Here is a 12635-nt window from a genome sequence, read left to right as displayed (position 1 = left end):
CCGCGCGTTCTGACACACAAAAGCGCTCCATGACAAAGATCTACGGTGTTTTAAGCATCCTAGTGACAGGTCTAAGGACACAGTTATATTTTTCTGTGAGAATTTCATAAATCCGCAAGCTCGGCCGAGTCAGTTAAAGGCAGAGACGAGGAAACGGGTGTGCCTGGCACACTAAAAAGAGCATGCACCAAAAATCACCGCTAAAATCCTTTAACTGGACACGTATTAGTCCCATGGTTCTACCCTCGTGCCACGCAGCATAAGGGCGGGGCTTCTTCTGGTGTCATCGCAGTAAGAAAGGGGTAGTTATTTTGCAAATGGCTTTTTTTTCCGGCGTGTGAAAGATGAAACCATAGCAGAACTTCGTTATTGTAAACCAGAATCGCCTGAGCAAACAGGGTACTTTTGCACTGATTTAGCTTATAGCGGACTAACAGACTTTTCTCAAGCAGCCGCCATGGTGGCTACGTGGTTATGGCGCTCGGCTGCTGACCCGAAAGACGCGGGTTCGATTCCGGCTGCGGCGGTCGAATTTGGATGGAGGCGATATTCTAGAGGCCTGTGTACTGTGCGATATCAGTGCACGTTAAAGAACCCCCGGTGGTCGAAATTTCCGGAGCCCTTCTCTACGGCGTCCCTCACAGCCCGAGTCGCTTTGGGACGTTAGACCCCATAGACCAAACCAAACTTTTCTCAAGCCAGACAGCTGAAAATGTGGCCTCAGGTAGACTGGCACATTATCACACGTCGTCAGTATAAAAATAACAATCATTTTGACTTGAAAAATCTGCTGAAGACCCACCTCAGCGTCACGGCCGCGTCAACGAGGCAGATTGTCTGCTTTGTGCGGCAGATGTTATTTTGTAGCGATGGCTACACTACGCCAGCCGCTTCGCGAGGTCAGCGTGGCTGCGCGCTGAACCATAGCACCACCGCTCCGTCAGCTGTGCGCATGCGCGGAGTGACGTCATAGACCGCAGCTGGTGTGCGCGCCGCGCGCCTATATGACGCTAGTATTTCGAGCCTTCAGCGTGGCGGCGCTGTGGCTGGTCACGTGATGCGAAGCAGCTGCCGGCGGCGTGGGCACGCCGGCAAAACCGAATGGGGGAGGAGTGCAGAGGGGGAGAAGGAGGAGAGAGTGAATTCACTTCCAGGTACGAAGACGAAGAAGGAACGCCCAGCAAAACGGAGCGGCGAAAGACTGACTTTGCAATTCAACAGAACGAGTTCCACTCGGCCAGCTGTAGCTATCGCGTCACTCCAGGTTTAACCAGAGCTAAATCACAGCCAATTTTATTAGTGTACCAAGTCACTTATGGACACACATGGCCGCCAGCGTTGAGCTCTGGATTATGATGGGGCTACAAAGCAGTTTCACTGTTCATTAAACACCGCGATAGACGAAGAGAGAAGAGACGCGAAGTGCTGTCAATTGCTGCGTTACTACAGCACACGTGCGGACTTTGCGCGCCCACCTGTAGTCGTGCGTCGTGTCTGGCTGCGTCCGAGGAAAGGAAAATCCTGGTGGCTGAAGCAATGAGGAGTGCTTGCGCTTTTTACGGTCCCTCCGCGGAGGCAATGTGCCGTCGTAGTAATGTGAGTCGCGAGGTTTGGTATACTTGACATGAAACGGCGCAGACTGGATTACTACAAGAACAACGCAGGCGCTATGATGTCCGGTTCGTTTCCGCGCTTTTATGTAATGTCTAAAGCCATGCAACGAAGAATATTGTCCGTGTTTTCCGGCAGAACGAAGGCATTACGTATTCGGTTTAGCTGTACTTTAACAATCCATCTTTTATTACTTCATGTTTGGCGACAGATTGAGGGACGCTTGGCGTATGTGGATCGTGTGCTTAAAGCCTCCTACCCTTCACCGAGCTTTGTCGGATAATGCTTGGCATCGTTGCCGAAAAACGAATTAACGTATCAGTAACTACTCGCATTTTGCCCCCTATAAACTGAACGTGTATTGGGACAACTTTTCAGTATTTCTTTAAAACAAATGCATTTCTAGGTACCTTCTATGCTTAGCTAGTAATCTATAATTATTGTGAAAGCAATATATATATTTATTTATTTATTCATTACCTGCATCGCCTGTTTCAGGCATTACAGCAGGGGGGACATCTACGTAACAAAAATCACATCGAAATCACATGCGCAAAACGTGGTAAAAAGCATCATTTGCTAGCACTGAAACAACTTTTGGTGGCAAAGCATTCCAGTCTCTAATCGTACGTGCAAAAAAAGAATAACGCAAGACGTCACATTTAAAAGCAAGTTCACGAACTTACAGAGAGTGGTCACGCCTTTTTGATATATAAGATGGAGGTTTTATGAACTGATCTCTACTTATACCGATTTTACAGTAGTATATATTATGAAAAAATTTTAACCTCGAAATTTTTCCTGTGCTCCTTCAGATCCTGCAATTTCCGTTTGGTTTTAATTTGTCGCACACTAAAATTTCTGCTCCGATTGCCGCGAAAAAAAACTCACTGCCCTGTTTTGTATCTTCTCAACTGTATCAACAAGTTCATCACTGTACGGATCTCAGCACGGACATTAGTAAAATATAACTTTTCTTTGAGACTACTTGGCTGCTGACTAAAACTGCCTCTTAAGAATCCCAACACCCGAGCAGCTTTAGTCTTCGCGTAGTTAATGTGTTTTGCCCATTTAAGATGTTACGTAAAAAGAACTCCCAGGCATTTATGTTCTGAAACCTTTTTTAAATACATCCCTTCGGGGCGTGAGGAACGTAATGTGGGGCCGGTCCTAAGATCACAAGTGGCCAGTGGCGACGTATTGGTAGAAACAACGAATTAAACGCTGGACTAACTAATGCTATTGGGAGAATGAATCATTCCATCAACCATGTATCTTTCGGAGTCATTCTTCTCTGAGTAACTGCCATCTGGTCGGCGAATGTTATGAGTGGTGTTATACGGCACGGGAAACTAATTCGTCTGCTTGAAACGGTTTTGGTATTCGGATAAACGTGTCGTCGAATAGTGTCCGGCGCAGATCAAGCTGTGAGCGCAATGTTCAAAATTTTCTTACCTAAAACTCACTCTAGAAGAAACAGTCTGATGTAACTGCGTGCATTTTGTTCTCAAGCCCCTCACTATCCATTTACTGATCCGGAACAGCGTACTTTGTCCAGGGTGGCTCGTGAAGCTTTGGAACTCCCCCGTTTCTGTTAAGTAGGATTCATGCGATCGTGTCTACGTTGCCCTTCTCGCCTCTCGTTTATGCTGCGGATTGATGCAGTCAGTATTGAGCGGACCATGCTGTGAAACGCGGAGCATTGAACAAGTTGTTTCATAATGAAATTCGCAAGCATCCACTTCGTCCTAGGTTTTTAGGATTGAGTCACTAACCAAGAAAGGCGGTTGGGTGGTGGTCCTGAGACGCACCCCTTTGGTATGCAGCTTCGTAAATAGAAGGAAGAGACGGGAGCAGAGAGCGTTCTGACGGGTGAAATTTGGGGAACACATTAAAGGTGCTGCAGCTGGGAGCAAAAATGTTGATTCTGCGATTGAGAGTTCAGTCGCGAGTTCATAGATATTTCCTGCAAACTATCTGTCGAGGAGTCTCACAAGGATACATGCACAGCGTGCACGCACGCATAAGGGGTGTTAACATAGGAGGAGACACAAAAACGTAGACGTACTACCAGAATACCGAACACATGCTACACAGGCGCAGTAGCAGATGCGCGGCAGACGGGGCGCACACCTGCCACTGCGAGTGGGGAGCAAGCAACCGGCAATCCGGCATGCGCCTACGTTAGTTCGCCTCCCCTGTGCTACAAGTCTCCCATATGCAGTGGATGACTGCTTGACATCGCTCGGGTGGGAGGCTGAAATACGCAATAGAAAAAGGCGCAGGTTCCGGCTCCGGCGGCCTTTTTTTTGGCGGAGTTTTTTTCATGATCATGCCCTGCGATTGCTTAGCTTAAAATGTCAAGAGAGCTACGTTCTAGTTTTTCTCAGGCGGATGTGCTTCATTCCTTTGTGCCACAGCGTTCGGATCTCTTCATGTCTTCATGACGCATTTTTGTAAAGGGTCGATATGGTCGTCAGACAATATTTGCGAATTCCCTGCGTGGTGACATACAGCATTGTTCTTCAACTTGTATCTTCCAGCGCTTATAGGAGTGGCTGCGAAGGCTTGTGCAGAAATATGCTTAAAAAAATTATGCAGTACTTCTCAGCGTGGATTACGCCTTAGAATATACGTGCTGTATTGCAATTACAGCATTAGTGGCCCTTGGCGAAAGTGCCGGCATTGCGCTTGTGAAGCCTCGTCCAACACGTTAGCTAATGCAAGCACACGAACACACAGCCAAACTCGATCTACGTGCCCACCCCCCACCTGCCCACTCCCTCCCTGCAGAAGTGCCATCCACCACCCGCCCTCCCAACCCTATTCTCCAGAAGCGCCGCTCGCCAACCACCTACCTCCACCAGCCAAACACTCTCAAAAATAAAGTTAGTAAAAAGGTAGTAACTGCAGCAGTTACTAACGCTGACTTCGTTTTACTACATTTTATCAGCTATTTACTACCCTATTCAAGGTATAGCTAGTAAAAAATTCAGGGGGCCACTTTGCTGACCTAAAGTGCGATGAGGCGAAAGCCTTAAGCGCGGTGTTGTTTCTTGTGTCCCTGGTGTGTGGTTAAGATGTTAAGCTTCGCCTCTGCGAGTGGAACGCGACGGCGTCTTGCAGCGCTGCCAGGGAGTGGACACCTGAACCTCGCCGTAACGGGAAGGGAGGAAGATGGGAGTGAACGAAGACACCGTATTCACTAGACGCGCCTTTGTTCATTCCAAACCATCGAGCTGGCTTGGCGGATTGGTTAGCGTGCTCGTCTTGCACTCCGGAGACCCTGGTTCAATTTCCCAACTCGACCAATTTCCTACTCATTCTTATTTATTTATTTGGTCTGTCTAGAAAGATTAATTAGGTTATATTTGCTTAACTATCATTACTCAATTGGTCATTAATAATCATGCAATTATCAAAGAATGCCTTAAATCTTGTTCCGATATCAGGTCCCATCGATTCAGTATCGATTAAGCAATTATTGGCATATGCCCATATAAGGCACGTAACCGAAACGCGGACACATCTGCAGACGCGGCTGCTAACGACCGTATGAGGCATTAAAGACTTTCGCCTTAAAAGTTGCGGTTGTTACCTTTTTACTAACTATGCTCGCTACTTACTACCTAGTTAGTAACCGTTCCTTTAACCGTAAAATAAAGTCAAAGAGTGTAAACTTACAGAGATTGTCATGCTAATAAATTAGATTTGTAATTAAACATTTCTGCAGGGGCATATGGTTAGGCAAACTAAACTGTTTTTACAATCTAAATTCATATTTAACACTAGTATCTCAGCTCAACCGGTTAGAGCCACTAGCCCGTAAATAAGACTTTTTACGGAGTATATAAGACTGAGAAAGATTTCCTTACATGCGCACGCGCAGTGCGTGAGTGTGACTCTTTCTGATTTGTGCTTTTCCTGCATTCTGAACCTTGGTGTGCGCACGGTGAGGTTGTTGGTGCCATCACCTCGCATAAGTTCTACATGTAATGCGCGATAAGCTTAAACCTAAGTGTGTGATTTACGGCCAGCACGCTCTGATAGCTCTGTCTGGATTATGGAATTAGTCAAATTGACTCGGAAGATTTTTTTTATTTTTCGAGTACGCATAAATTTGACAAGCCACGCCAGCACACCGTACGATGAATCGAGCAACATATGCGAGTTTCTATTTTCTTAGTAAATAGCACTAGCTTTCCGTTACAAACTGTAGGTTGGAGTCGCTACTACCTTCCCGTTACTACCTGCAGTTACTAACAGGGTAGTAACATGTGTGACAACCAGTTTCTACCCCAAAAGTTAGTAAGTACTACTATCTTTTTTATAAGAGTGCAGACCCTCCATCGAATAGGAGCCCATGTTGCAGTGGAATGGTAAAGCGACGGTGCAGTCGAACTGAAAGGTTCAATGGGAAAGCCAAATACCTTTAAAATGCACCCCCCCCCCCCCCCCGCCCACCTCCCCGCACAAACCACCCAGCTTGGGGGCTCCACCGCTACCCTCGGCCCGCTTCCCTACCCCACCTCCACCCGTCAGAAACACCACCGTAGCTACTCAGAATTGGCAGCTCTGGAAATGAACAATGTTACACATGCGCTTTCCAGCCATTCTTGCTGTCATGCAATCTTCCGATGTAATATCAACGACGCTGCACCGAGAATATTCTGTCCATAAGAGAGCTTGTTACGTGGGAACTCTCGCTGTCCTTGAAGAAGTGTCTTTGCATGATTGTTGATTGCTGGTCAGCTCTCTTGATTCTTGTGTGCGGGGACGTTGAGCCTAATCCAGGTCCCGGACAGAAGGAAACATTAAGCTTAATCCTGGAAGAATTGCAGGAAATGAAGGCAAGCAACGAGAGTCGCGATGCAACCCTTTCTGAGATAAACTCAAAGCTAACAAAGCTAGACGAGGTTCTGGAATTATGCAAAGCCAACGAAGGAAGGATACGGCAACTTTAGGAATCGGTAAAGCATTTGCAAAAAGCCTTGGCAGCGCAAAGCAAGAAGATGGTGGATTACGAGGACCGCGCTCGCCGGAACAACGTTGTAGTGTTTGGTGTAAAAGAAAGCCCAAAAGAAACGAGAGCTGATTTAGAAGAAAAAGTCCTTCAGAAAGTATGTCAAGATAAACTAGGCGTCTCGGTGAGCACAGTTGAACGGATCCACCGAATTGGCAAACCTCATATGGATAGGCCTCGTCCAGTAATTTTTCGCGTGTTTAACTACAACGAAAAGCATGCAATATTTCAAAACTGCTCCAAGCTCAAGGATTCTGGGGTGTCGGTGTCGCACGATTACTCATACGTCACACAACAGAAAAGAAAGAAATTGTGGCAGTCCTTTGAAGACGATCGTCGCCCTAACGATAAAGCAAAGCTGGTTCATGACAAACTGCTGATAAACGATGATCTTTACGCGTGGGACGATGAAAAGAACTGCAGGGTGCTGTTGCGTAGCACGAAGCAGCCGGAAGAACCATGACGCCTTGATAACGAGTTGACTGAGCAGAAAGATTTTCGCCTTATTTGTTTGAATGCGCGGAGTGTGTGCAATAAGCAGGAACTTCTTGACCATGCTTTACTTTCTTACGATCCCCATGTAGTGGTTATCTCTGAAACTTGGCTGCAGCCTCATGTTGCATTTTCCCACCTTCTTACACTGCTTACTGTAGGGATCGCTTATCGAGGGGAGGCGGAGTTGCGATTCTGGTTAAATATGGATTATCATCTCATGCTCTGCCTCCCATCGACAGTGACCATGAAAGTGTGCTGTGCCAAATTGACTTTTGTGGTAATCCTATTGTTATCGTTGGTGTCTACCGGGCGCCCGGAGTTCACCATGACTTTATGTTAAAACTTTACGATCAGCTAGGTAGATACCGAAGAGATAACATGATAATAGCAGGTGATTTTAATCTTCCACATGTTGACTGGGAATCGCTGACTGCTGGCACACATGAAGTACCAAGTGCAGACACTCTCCTGGACATGCTGTTAGCTTATAATCTTAAGCAGGTGGTTCTAGCCCCCACTCGTGTAACTGAATCATCAGCTTCAGTGTTAGATCTAATCCTTTGTCCAAATAGCATAACAAACTGTACTACCGAAGTGCATGATGGAATCTCGGACCATAAATTGGTATTTTTTTATTGCTCACTACCACGCCAATCCCTGAAGATTGCTTCTAGGATCGTAACGGTAAAAAATTTTGCTTTAGCGGATCATTCTAGCATTGTTTCCTATTTAGAAGATTCATTGCAATCATTCGATAGTGGTGACGCTAATGCACTTTGGGTAAGGTTTAGGACTCTCTGTCACTTCTGTCTGCATAACTTTGTTCCAGATAGAAAAAAGAAGGTAGATAGGAGAAGCCCCTGGATAACCAGAGATATAATTCACGTTAAACATAAGCTGAAACGATATCAGAGACAGAAAAGCACTGCCATTTCTGTCATTAGCAGTCTAAAAGCTACCCTTGCTTCACAGTTACAAGAATCAAGACAGCGCTACTTTGGTGAGACGCTTGGTCGTTTCGTGACTGAAAATCCCAGTAAATTTTGGCAGTTTCTCTCAAACAAAGGAAGTAGAAAACTTGACAAGATTACCGTCAATGATTCTACCGTTACAGATAAAAAGGAGATAGCTGATGCTTTTAATACTTATTTCCAAAGCGTTTTCACTAAATCTAACACTCCGTTAAACGATCGTTGTCTGAACAGTCTCGAAAGAATTGTCACTATTAGCAGAGAAGGAATAGTAGAACTACTCCTGCGGCTAGACCCCAAGAAATCCCCCGGCCCCGATAATATTCCCACTACCTTTCTTAAAATGTACGCTGAAATACTAGCCAAGTTTTTGATAATAATATTTAATAAGTCTCTTGAGTCGGGTACAGTACCAGATCAATGGAAAATTTCTCGCGTGGTTCCGGTTTTTAAAAGCGGCAGCCGACTACAAGTTGGTAATTACCGCCCTATTTCATTGATTTCCACCTCCTGCAAAGTGCTAGAACACGTACTCACCAAATACCTCAATAATTATTTAGACCACATGGTAATAATGACCAAAGCGCAACATGGCTTCCGTCGAGGATTCTCAACTACAACACAGCTAGTGGTCACTGTAGATGAACTTGCTAAAGTGCTTGATTGCGGTGGCCAGGTCGACATGATTTTTTAGATTATTCTAAAGCTTTCGATAGAGTACCTCATCATAAACTAGTAATAAAAATGAAATTATTAGGCATTCCGGATCAAATAATAAATTGGGTCACATCATACTTATCAAAGCGAAAGCAGTTTGTCGACATCGATGGAGCCACCTCTCGATTCTTAGAGGTTTACTCAGGTGTGCCTCAGGGATCGGTTCTGGGTCCAGTACTATTCAATATCTATATAAACTATCTCCCAGAAGCTCTCGATCCCTTTGTGTCCGTAAAGCTGTTTGCGGGTGATTGTATTATATTTAAGTCTATTAAATCTGTGTCTGACCAGCTTACTTTGAATGCAAATCTACAATATTTAGCTAAATGGTGTAATGAATGGGAAATGGTTATTAACTTTGACAAAACAGTTTCTCTTTGCATCTGTAAAAAGACCACGCAACATAATTTTTTATACAACATTAATAACATTGCAATCAGAGCTGTAAAAGAATATAAGTATCTAGGTGCCACAATAACGTCACGGCTCAAATGGACGAAACACATCGAAAATATATGCTCCTCCACCCGCAAAAAGCTAGGATTTCTGAATTTCGGATGAGCGGTTGCCCTAGTGCCCTAAGACTGAAAGCATATAAATCTATTCTAAGGCCCAGTCTCGAATATGCCTCCATTGTATGGGACCCCTACACGGTAGATGACATCCAAAAACTAGAAAGAATGCAACGTCTTGCGGCACGATTCATTTACAACCGTTACAGGCGCCTAGACTCTCCTTCCGCCATGTTGAAACTCGCAGACTTAGAACCACTGGCAGATAGAAGGAAGAAAGCCCGTCTGAACTTCCTTCATTCATTATACTTTTCTCGACTTGGTATCCGACCTGAAAATTACATCGTTAATGATTCCACACGAGCCTCGCGCCATAAGCATGCCCTTAGCCTGAAACCTATTTTTGCACGCACAGATGCCTACAAGTTTTCTTTTTTTCCGAGAACAGTTTCTCAATGGAATGCTCTACCGGAGAACTCTCCGTTGTTTTGTAATCATTCTTGATTTTCACTTCTGGTTTAGTAGCTGTGCTGTAACCGCGTTCTCAATTGTACTTTTGCGTTGCTTGTTTTGTTGTATTTATATCGTTCGTTACTATCGCACCTGTTTTGCTTTTCCCTCCTGTATGTATTTCCCTCTCCTGCTTGGACATACAGCATGTCCGCAGTATTCAATAAATAAATAAACATAAGCTGGGGAACTATACCACTATCCTCTGGAGCATCATTCTGGCATAAACGTAGCTTGAAAGAAATCAGGAGAACGAAAGTTCAGGACGTTACCTTTTACCCATCGTACTATGTGTATATGCAGCTTCAGGTGTCCTGCAAAGTTGAGAAATAATTTTTTTAGGTTCTAATGGCTACGTTACCGCTTACTGCATCTGAAGACAATATGCTCGAATATTCATTCAGGATAGTTTAAAATTTACCGCATTTAAAACAGCACAAAGGACGGGGCAACAAGGAAAGGGACACACAAGCTGTGTTGCGCACAATGTAGGGTTGTGAACAGCCCGAGAAACAAAAGATAAAAAAGGGTCAATGTAGAAGAAATTACGGGAACTTGGCTTGTTGGTTAACGTTCAGATTTAAAATCTGAAATAGTAACGAAAATATTCAAGACACTATATTGTTCCCACTCCGCTTCGTTTTTATTAACATTTCTTTTTTCTTCTGCAAGCAGCCATAGAACATAAACGGTCTCTGAGAAGCTAACATCATCTGTGATGAATGCCCTGCAAGCCAGCAGGGCAATCTCATGACAGAGTTTTGTACCGGCAGGGTGTTTAAGGGTGCTTAACGCGTTCACTACGTCTTGGCCATGTCACGTACTGATGCTGTGCGGCACGAATACTGAGTGGCATGATCAAGCTGTGGGGCAAATCGCGTTTTTGAGAGAGAACACAGATGCCAGGTTCATAGTTGGTGTCGCCGAAGGCTGAGGGTCACGTCGCACGCAAGAAACTTTAAGGCTCTCCCAGACGTCTGCCACGACGCATAAGGATTTTAGGCTCCTAAAATTGATGCCGCAGTGAACGGGTTAAGCAGGCTAATTATTGGTACCCGACGTGAAGGTCTCAGCACTACCAGAAGGAAAGAGCTGTATACGTCCCTGTACCCCTATCGATTACATTGCATTCGCGCTCCCGATAAAGGAGCAAACAGGATCATCATCATCATCATCAGTCTGACTAAGCCCACTGCAAGGCAAAGGCCTCTCCCATGTCTCCTTTGCCAGCTGCGGTCATCCTATCCCCGCAAACTTCTTAATCTCCTAAGCCCACCTAACTTTCTGCCGCGCCTCCTGCTATGTTTGCCTTCTCTTGGAATTCACTCCGTTGCTTTTAAAGACAAGCAGTTGAAGTTGAAGTTGAAGTTGAAAGTTTATTGAGTAATACAATAAAATTTACAATACTGTAAGCACAACATGCGACCTTCGTCTTCATCTGTACATATCCATCATCATCGCTCAAAGCACAACATGCGATCTTCGTCTTCATCTGTACATATCCATCATCATCGATCATCTTCTTCTTCGAAGGGTTGGTCGCCATATTGGCGGGTGCCATTAAAGCTCGCTCCATCCTGCGCTCTGTCTCCTGTCTCACAATACTATACAGCGAGAGGTCCCATGGTACAAGACCGCGGGCGGGACCTCCCATGAAAATAAATTTCAATAAGCAACATAATATAAAATACACAACACATTAATTAGCGACGAAACAGAATAAATATAGGCACATAGTGTAATATTAGTTACTGAAATATTTAAATACAAACAATGTAATGCACGATAATGTAAAATAAAACAGATGCCGCTATACATAGAATCAATAACATAAAAAAAATCACAAATTAAGAAGGAAAAGCTTTAGTTTGACCTTGAATAAAGAAAGCGTATTAGTTTGTTTGATGTCTATGTTCAAAGAATTCCAAAATGATACGGATGAAAAATGAAGGCATTGTTTCCCGTAGTTAGTTCTGACCTTAGGTAGTAAAAAGTTATTACGCAGCGCAAAACGAGTGACGGTGTTGCTCATGATCGTGCCGGGAGAAAATATGCTTAGCGGGAGATAATGATGAAGAATCTTAAAGAATAGGATACCAAGGTTGTAAAAATAAAGGGCCGAGATAGGTAGAACGTTTAAATCAATGAACAAAACGCGGGAGGGTGACATTCGAGGGGTATTGGTTATGATGCGCATGGCTTGCTTTTGCAGTTTTATTAAAGGCCAGAGATGAATATGATAGGCGTTACCCCAAGATGAGATCCCGTATTTTAAGTGGCTGTGGATGAATGCGTAATAAAGAGATAATAAAGTTTGGACTGGAAAATAGCTTTGGGCTTTAATTAGTGCGCGTAATCCATAAGAAATTTTCTTGCACGTTTCAGCTACATGATGATGGAATTTTAAGTGAGAATCAATGATAACACCAAGAAAAGAAACTCGATCTTGCGGTGAAATAGCAGCAGAATTGAGGTATAGAAGTGGTGTGATGGGCAATGACTTCTGAGGGGGATGGAAAATCTGAAAACAAGTTTTAGTGACGTTCACGGACAGGCGGTTAATGTGGCACCAACGCTCAAGAGAATTAAGATCATTCTGTAGGTTAAGAATCAGCTTATTAATGTCCTGGTGCGATGATAGCATGGTAGAGTCATCTGCGTATAGTATACTATTGCAATTCTTTAAACAGGATGGTAAATCATTAATGTAGAGTAAAAACAATACAGGGCCAAGAATTGAGCCCTGTGGAACACCCTTGTTAATTAAAGCTATGTTAGATGTATGGTCATTAATAG

The 12635-nt window shown here is 44.3% G+C and overlaps 1 protein-coding gene across 1 annotated transcript in view; it reads left to right on the top strand.

Moving 5' to 3' along the window:
- LOC149361183 (monocarboxylate transporter 13-like) overlaps positions 1-12635 on the top strand; it is a 29531-nt gene that overhangs the window by 1086 nt on the left and 15810 nt on the right. The gene's annotated exons all lie outside the window — the stretch shown is intronic.

Source organism: Amblyomma mixtum, chromosome 2 (assembly GCF_055824585.1).
Source record: "Amblyomma mixtum isolate Tamu chromosome 2, ASM5582458v1, whole genome shotgun sequence".
NCBI classification, from domain to species: domain Eukaryota; kingdom Metazoa; phylum Arthropoda; class Arachnida; order Ixodida; family Ixodidae; genus Amblyomma; species Amblyomma mixtum.
Note: the sequence above shows the minus strand (reverse complement) of the source record. Positions and strands in the feature narration are given on the sequence as shown.